The sequence below is a fragment of the Mus pahari genome, chromosome 10 (assembly GCF_900095145.1).
Source record: "Mus pahari chromosome 10, PAHARI_EIJ_v1.1, whole genome shotgun sequence".
In the NCBI taxonomy this organism is placed as follows: Eukaryota; Metazoa; Chordata; class Mammalia; order Rodentia; family Muridae; genus Mus; species Mus pahari.
In genome coordinates this window covers 83338545-83346944 of record NC_034599.1, presented here as the reverse complement: position 1 = coordinate 83346944, position 8400 = coordinate 83338545, and positions in this window count along the sequence as shown.

Below are 8400 nucleotides of genomic sequence, written 5' to 3'. Positions count from 1 at the left end.
GGGGGGGGGTAACTTGGGCAGGAGCATGAGAGAACTCCTTCTGTCCCATGTAGGTAAATTATCACCACCGGGTCCTGGGGTTCAACATCTCAGCTCGACTGGAGACCAGACTGTTTGTTTGTCCCACACTAGGATACCAGTCTTGTCCATTGGTCTCAAGAATTAGTCTTAGACATGGACACCCCTACTAACAAACAACAATTTCACTCTTTTCTAGGAATGGTAAGATAATGTCATTTCAGACTCAGAGCTAAACCACTTATGGGGTTATGGAGTCTTATGGAGCCCAGAAGTTGGACTTTTAATATGTAAAAAGACACACCTACTGCCCCTAACTTGATCTTATTGCAACTAAGAAAAACCTATCTATATGCTCATGAAAGAAGGGGGAATTGCTTTGGGGTTCTTGCACAAATATTGAAATGGCTCATTCATCTAGTAGTTTACCTGTCAAAAATCTCTGACTAAGTGGCTCAATTTGGTGCCAATGTATTGGAACTTGGGCTTCAGTCACTTGCTTAAGTAAGAAGCTAAGCTAACCCTCACTGTATTTCCAGGTAAATTTTCCCCAAATGCCCAATGCAAGGGACTTAGATACTGATTCATCTGACTCCTTTCTTTGAATAAAAAGGCCACACAAGTCACAGAGAGCTTCTAGAAATCCGTTCATTTGATTATCCTTTCTTACTACAGTCAGATAATGGCCTATGGAAAGTGGCTGAAGTCCTAAATAAATGTGCATTGTTGAACTGAGCACAGCTATCTTTTTTTTTAGACTTATTTGTTATTATATAAGTACACTGTAGCTGTCCTCAGACCCCCAGAAGAGGGCATCAGATCTCATTACAGATGGTTGTAACCCACCATGTGGTTGCTGGAATTTGCACTCAGGACCTTCAAAAGAGCAGTCAATGCTCTTAACCACTGAGCCACCTCAGAGCACAGCTATCTTAAGGACCCCAAATGCCTCAGACCCACAAAAACAGCAAGCCCTTCCCCAAACCCCAGGAAGTTCCAACCTCAGCTTTGTCATAAAGACAATGGCAGTCTGACACTGATCCCCAAAAGAGACGGCCCCCAAAGCAATTAGCTACACTGCTCCCTCATTCATGCTGTGTCCTAAGGTCCCATCTGACACTCTGAACTGAGACTCATCTCAGATCATTTGAGGTCCTAGAGGGAAAGATATTTTGCCAGACAAATTTTTTTTTTCTCAGAATTATAAAATATGTGTATGTGGGTTTGTGCGTGTGAGTGCAGGTGATCTGGAGGCCAGAGACATCCGATTCTCCTGTAGCTAGAATGACAGGCAGTTGTGACCCACTCAGCATGGATTCTGGGAACATAACTCATCATATGCAAAAGAATTACATGCTGTTAAGCTCTCTCTCCAGCCCCCAGACAGATCGTTTACTAGACCCTGACAGACATTACCTTGTCCAGTACATTACATACCAACTGCTGTCACCAATGTGACACTAATTGAGGCTCCTTGGTGCTTCCAGCCTCCCCTGCTTTCTTCTCACAACGGCACCCTAGGTCTGAGGAACACCCAGTCATGCCAACAGGTGAAAAAGATAAATAACCTTACATCTCCCNAACTACCTCTGTTGCATCCTGGGAGTGGTTTTTAAAGGAATCTACTTTCAGGCACAGTTTCCTTCTGTATACAACTTGTAGAAAGAGAGAAGGTCTCTCCAAATATAATTAAANTAACATCCTCTTTTTCTTTCCACGTCTCTCTTACACCTAAACCTATTCTAACCCAGCTTCCATTGCAGGCACCAGAGATGACCNAACTGTCATCTGCTNCTTGAATCTGGAAACTACACAGGCCCATCACTCCTCAAAAGACTCACAGATAGCTCAATTTGTCCAAAGTCCACTGAAGTTCATGGTCTCTAATATACTTTTGGGCTAAAACTGCATATAGTGTATTATTAAGTAGAAAACTAGGCAGGGCCCTCACTCAAAACCTGCTTACCTGAGCTCAAATCCCTTCTACACTCCTGTGAGGCTTCTTTCTTCAAGTTGACACAAGCTAGAGTCATTTGGAAAGAGGGAACCTCAACTGGGAAAATGACCTCCACCACCAGATTGGCCTGTGGGCAAGCCTGTGGTTCATTTTCTTAATTAGTGATTTACGAAGGAGGACCCAGCTCCCTTTGGGCAGTGGTGCTGGGCTACTGGTCCTAGGTATTGGAAGAAAGCAGGCTCATCAAGTCATGAGAAGCAAGCAGGTAGACAGAATTCTTCCTTGGCCTGTGCACCAGTTCCTCCCTCCAAGTCCTTGCCTTGAATTCGTTCCCTGACTCCTCTGGATGATGTGCTACAGCGTGTAGCATGAATTAATCCTTTCCTCCCCGAGCTCATTTTGCTCATGGTTTTCTATCACAGCATCAGAGACCCTAAGGTAACTCCCAGTCTACAGGGTAGCTTAATGCCATTATACTTCCCTGAGTATCTATGGACTCCAGCTTTCTGGGAACTACTGGAAACCTTCCCCAGTTCAGTTTCTTAACCCCAACGATCATATTACCCTGAGTCTATATCTACCTTGCCATGATCTGGACAGGAATGGGTGCATTAGCATCTATCCCTTCCAAACCACGTTTCATCAGAACTCTATAATCTTACCACAATTTCTCTCTGACCCAAACTAAAAGAACAGCACTGGTTTTATTGTGAGGTTCTTGCCCTCACCCTCACTATAGATACAGGAAATCCATGTTTACTGCTAAAAGACTATCCCCAGTAATTCTAGTAGGCCAAGAGGTTCAATAATACAGAAACAGTGAAATGCACCTGGAGCAGTTGTATTTCAACACCATTAATCCCCACATCTGCTGACTTGCACCCAAGAAGGAACCTGTTGCTGTAACATCAACAAATCCAGATGAGTAAATCAAAAACAAAGATGCCAATGATGTGGGGCAGCAAAGAATAACAAGAAGGGCTGGTGGGACTTTAAAACCAATGTCTGGTTGTGACCATCCTGCTTGCTTCCATTTTTAGAAGTACTCACATCCATCTGAGTCCTTGTATTTGGTTCCTGAAGTTTTAACCTGTCAATTTGTTTGTTCTAAGGTTCAACAGTTCTACTCCAGAGAAAACTTCAACAAGGTTTTCAACAGTTGTTACATAAAATGCCACTTCCTTTAGCGTACTACACAATACTATGTGGGTCTTCTCCCAAAACTCCTGGATAGGACAGACACTGTGTGAGACACTGTGGTGTGACAGACTTTTCCTAGAAACACAGTATGTGTCTACTCTCTCAGAAAGGGAACCTGTGACAGACCAAAGAAATATCTGCACTGTACCATCCAATGTAGCTAACCACTGAGGATTCTATTGGGTTCACTGACAGGATTCTGAAGAAGTATTCTTGTACAAAGATCCAAGATAACTGAAAAGCAGCTTCATCACCCCAAAGTCTTCATCTACCTCGCCCTAGGTGACTTCCAAAACTGTTACTCCATCAGACTCTAAAAACTGAAAAGCTGAGAGGCATAAGTAGCAGACAGGATTTGAAATTATATCACAACCATAGCACAGACACAGAGCTTCTTAGTTGTATTGCAAGAACCACCCATGCCTGACCCCCTCACTAGTATGGTCACCCCATAAATGGAACGATACATTCCACAGCATCCACCTGGAAGAGGGTGTGGCTCCCTGTAGAGCAGTGGGGCCTATCCTTTCCTGGCTGTGCCCATTGATGCTGTGATTTTACCTACAATCTTCTCTTCTGTGGCCATCTATTTCTCCATTTGGAAACCAGGGACAATGATGCCCATCTTCAGAGTGGGATGAGAAATAAATGCCTTTGGCAGACTCACATTATCCCACAAGCTGAGCTCCTGAATATGCCTGCCATGGTGGAATGTGTGAATCTCTATGTGCTTGCGAAGACCTAAGGTCAAGGCCCTTCTACCTCAACACTATTCAGGCCTCAGGACCAGGCTGCCAACCTTGGGAAAGGTACATCTCTATCCATGGGCAACTGGTGAATAGGACCTCAGCTCTGAGGAAAGCATAGCCCTGTCTCTAGGAAGAATTTGAAAGCATACCATACTACATATGGCTCTATCCAACAGTTCTTTTTTTCTTCATTAAATTCTGTCCCTACTTGAAGAAAAAAACAATAGTTGACACAAATAAAAATATATGCCAGGTCCTAGACTCCAATCTGCCCCCTGCTCAGGAAGAACATTCCGTAACAACATCAAAATCAAAGTTTATCTGTCTCCTCTTGTCTCTCCCATCCCCAAACAAGAACAAGAATGTCCACCCTTCTGATCAGGAACATGTACCTGCTGCTACCTAGTCAGAGCTTCTGCTTGACACTGACCATGATGGTTAGCTTTCTGTTTATAATAATAAAGTATAGAGGGATGCCAAATGACACTTTCCCTCTTGTAGTCTCCAAAGTGGAAACAATAGATAACAACTATCAACCCCTTCTAAAGTGATGGTCACATTGTTTTAACCTGGATCCTCAGAAAGGCAGGCACCCAGGACAAGGGCTTGTGCAACTCATTATCAAGAAATAGGAGTTGGGAATGTAAAGAGGGGAACAGTAGAGGCAAGGCCACTTTGAGGGTGACTTAACTAGCTGAGCACCACTATGGGCACAGAAGTTCTATGGGATGGGTGTCAGGATGAGAAAAAAAGCAGATTTTATCAGCTGCCTCCTAGCCTACCTTGATCAAGCACAGCTCCTTGAGGAACTGATTCCCTCCCAGTTTCAAGTCTACATGCATGGTGTGCATGAGTTATGAAGAAGGCTCTTACAGGGGTCTTACTAAAATGTGACACCCCAGAGTAAAGAGCAATGCAGGTGAGGAATAGTATACCTATCACAGGAGAGAGACAAGGAGCCATTACACACATTTATACAGATTTGCCAATAGGTAGCAAGCATTTTCCTTACCAGTTCCCACCAATGACTCAACCTCAGGATCAATTCAAAAAACAAGCCATGTCCAGATTCTTTGAAGGAAGGGAATTTGCAGACATAGAAAGTTCTGTGACTTTATCCTTTCTCTCACCGTGACACCTTGCCACTATTCCAAACCAGGGAAAGGATCCTTTCAACTAGAAATGTTTAACAAAAGAGGCACTTGTCTCCTAGCAGAATCACATGCCCTCATAGTTATCACAGGGTCTGGATGTGGAGAGTTCCTGGGAAACACATGATTGCAAGCGTTTGTGAAGATGGCAGATTTCTGAAAGTTGTACCCTGTCTGGAAAAGCCACCAAGAGCAGACCAAACACAGGTAATCTAGGAACTAGGGACACTTGCAGGCTTGTGGGACAAACATGCAGCTAGGAATGCATGTAGCAAACTGGTAACCTCATGTGAAGACCATACTCACAATCCAGCATCAAGGGAGCTTGACCAAGAGAACTGCCAGACTGAATGAGGGATTTGGGAGGGGGCTGTCTACAGGGTGAACACTAATCAAGGCCATATGCGCTCAGCTAAGAGTGGTAGAGCATCAGTCTCGGCAGAGCTTACCCTAAGACTCACACAGTGGCTCTATGAAAATCAGCTGCCTGTGTGGTATGTAGAAGGCCCCAATGGCCAGGTGTCAGCAGCAATNATATAGACCCTTTTTCTATTAGACACCTGAGAACCAGGAGCAAAGCCCCAAGAGGGGAAAATCAAATGCTACACTGAAAACTAGACCCACCACTGAGGTGCTTTAAAAGGGTACAGAAATCAACAAAAATCTAGAAAGATGGAGATGAAATTCTGATTTAAAAATGAAGATGAACTTTAAATTTTCTTTTTAAAGAAAATGAAACTTTTTTTAATTCTTTTTTTTAGATCTGAAAGGGAATGAATAATCAAAGTAGTAGTAGTGACTTAATTAGGGTTTCTATTGCTGTCAGAAGGCATCAAGACCACAGCAACTCTCTAAAGGAAAAGATTTAACTAGGGGCTGACTTACAGTTCAAAGGTTTTTAGTCCATTATCATCATGGTGGGAAGCATGGTGGTATGCACATGATATGGTGCTAGAGAGGAGCTAAGAGTTCTACTTCTGGATCTCAGCAAGCAGCAGGAAGATAGAGAGATATGAGCCTGGCTTGAGCAGCTGACACCTCAAAGCCCAACACCAGTGACACACTTCCTCCAAAAAGGCTACACCTACTCCAACAAGGCCTATCTTCTAATAGTACCACTCCCTATAGGACTATGGGGGCCATGTTCATTCAAACCACAACAGACAGGTTCATACCAAAATGTAATTCTAGGAAAGAAAAGAGGTTTCCAAAGGTCTGAAGAATGGAGTTCCTAGTTGTTCTTTACAGAAAAGGAATTTATTCTTGAAACCAGATGCAAACTCTGATCCCCACACTGGCACCTGGAGGACCAGAGGTAGATGGAATCAGAGAATAGACCTGGGACCAACTGCACACCTGCTGAATGCTGGTGGCTGATGGCTTAGCCCTCCTCCATCCTACATAGCTCCCTTGTCATAGGCCAGCTCCACCAACAAAATCCTCTGCACCTGTAAACAACTGGTTTTGATTTTCATGGTTGGAAGAATTGGTGAGTGGGGGGGGGGTGGTGGTTTGATTTTTATTTTGTTTTTGTTTTTGTTCTTTTTTTTCCTTGTTCAATGTCAATTTTTTATTTTCCATTATTTATTTATTTATTTATTTTACATCCTGATGGCAGATAAACTGAATCACTTCTTATTCATGTCTGACATTCATCTATTTCTATATTAGTTTAATATCTAAAGATCAGATTTTGGGTGTTTGTAGAAAGTTCCTTTAACTTGTATAAGAATGCCCAGGAAATAGTTGTTTAAAATGGATATTTCCAGTATCTTATCCCTCCTGATTCTAACTTAATGAACAGTCTACAGAAAGCTGCTTGAAAATCATGTTCTAGCTTCTGGTTTCCATCTGAGTCCCAGAGCTGACCCTGTGCCACAGCTCTCCGTACCAAAACCCCACAGGGAGAGAGCTGGTCTCCCAAGAGTGCTGACACACCTGTGAGCAAAGGTAAGATAACCACTTCTGTTCTGAGGGACCTGTGGCACAACTCTCCATACCCAAATCCCACAGGGAGAGAGCTGGTCTCCTAGGAGTGCTGACACATCTGAGAGAACAGATAAGACCACCACTTCTGCTCAAATTCTTGGCCAAAGAGGGACCCACCCAGAGCCATCCAGACTCAGGAACTAAGGAACAGCCAGGGACAGGATTCTTCCAGTTTCCATCTGCACCACAGAGCTACCCCTGTGCCACAGCTCTCCATACCCAAATTTCTCCCAGAGAGAACAGGTCTCCCAGGAGTGCTGACACACAGGCTTACAAGGAGGGACAAGCCACAGTCAGAGACAGCAAGATCAGCTACCAGAGATAACCAAATGGTGAGAAGCAAGTGCAAGAACATAAGCAGCACAAACCAAGGCTACTTGGCATCATCAGAAACCAGTTCTCCCACCACAACAAGTCCTGAATACTCCAACACACTGGAAAAGCAAGACTGGGAGTTAAAATCACATCTCATGATGGTGATAGAGGACTTTAAGAAGGACATAAGTAACTCTCTTAAAGAAATACAGAACACACAGCTAAACAGGTAGAAGACCTTAAAGAGAAAATACAAAAATCTGTTAAAGAATTACACGAAAACACAACCAAACAGGTGAAGTAATTGAACAAAACCACCCAGGATCTAAAAATGGAAATAGAAACAATATAGAAATCACAAAGGGAGACAACCCTGGGGATAGAAAACCTAGGAAAGAGATCAGGAGTCATAGATGCAAGCATCATCAACAGGATACAAGAGATAGAAGACAGAATCTCAGGTGCAGAAGATACCATAGAAAACATTTACACAACATTTAACTGGGGGCTAACTTACAGTTCAGAGGTTTAGTCTGTTATCACCCTGGTGGGAAGCATGGTGGCATGCAGAAGACATGAGAAGGCGCTGAGACTTTTACTTCTGGATCAGCAGTCAGCAGGGAGAGTGACATGGGCCTGCCTTGAGCAGCTGACACCTCAAAGCACAACCCCTGTGACACCCTTCCTCCAACAGGCCACACCTACTCCAACAAAGCCATATCTCCTAATAGTGCCATTCCCTATAGGACTATGGGCACCATTTTCATTCAAACCACAACAGGCAGGTCATTCCAAAATGTGACTCTAGGAAAGAAAAGAGGTTCCCAAAGGTTTGAAGAAGAATGGAGTTCCTAGTTGTTCTTTCCATGAATGAAATTTATTCTCAAAACTGAATGCAAACTCTGATCCTCACAGTGGGACCTGGAAGACCTGAGGTAGATAGGAACCTAAGAACACATCTGTGATCAACTGCACACCTGCTGAATGCTGGTGGCTGATGGCTTAGCCCTCCTCCATCCTA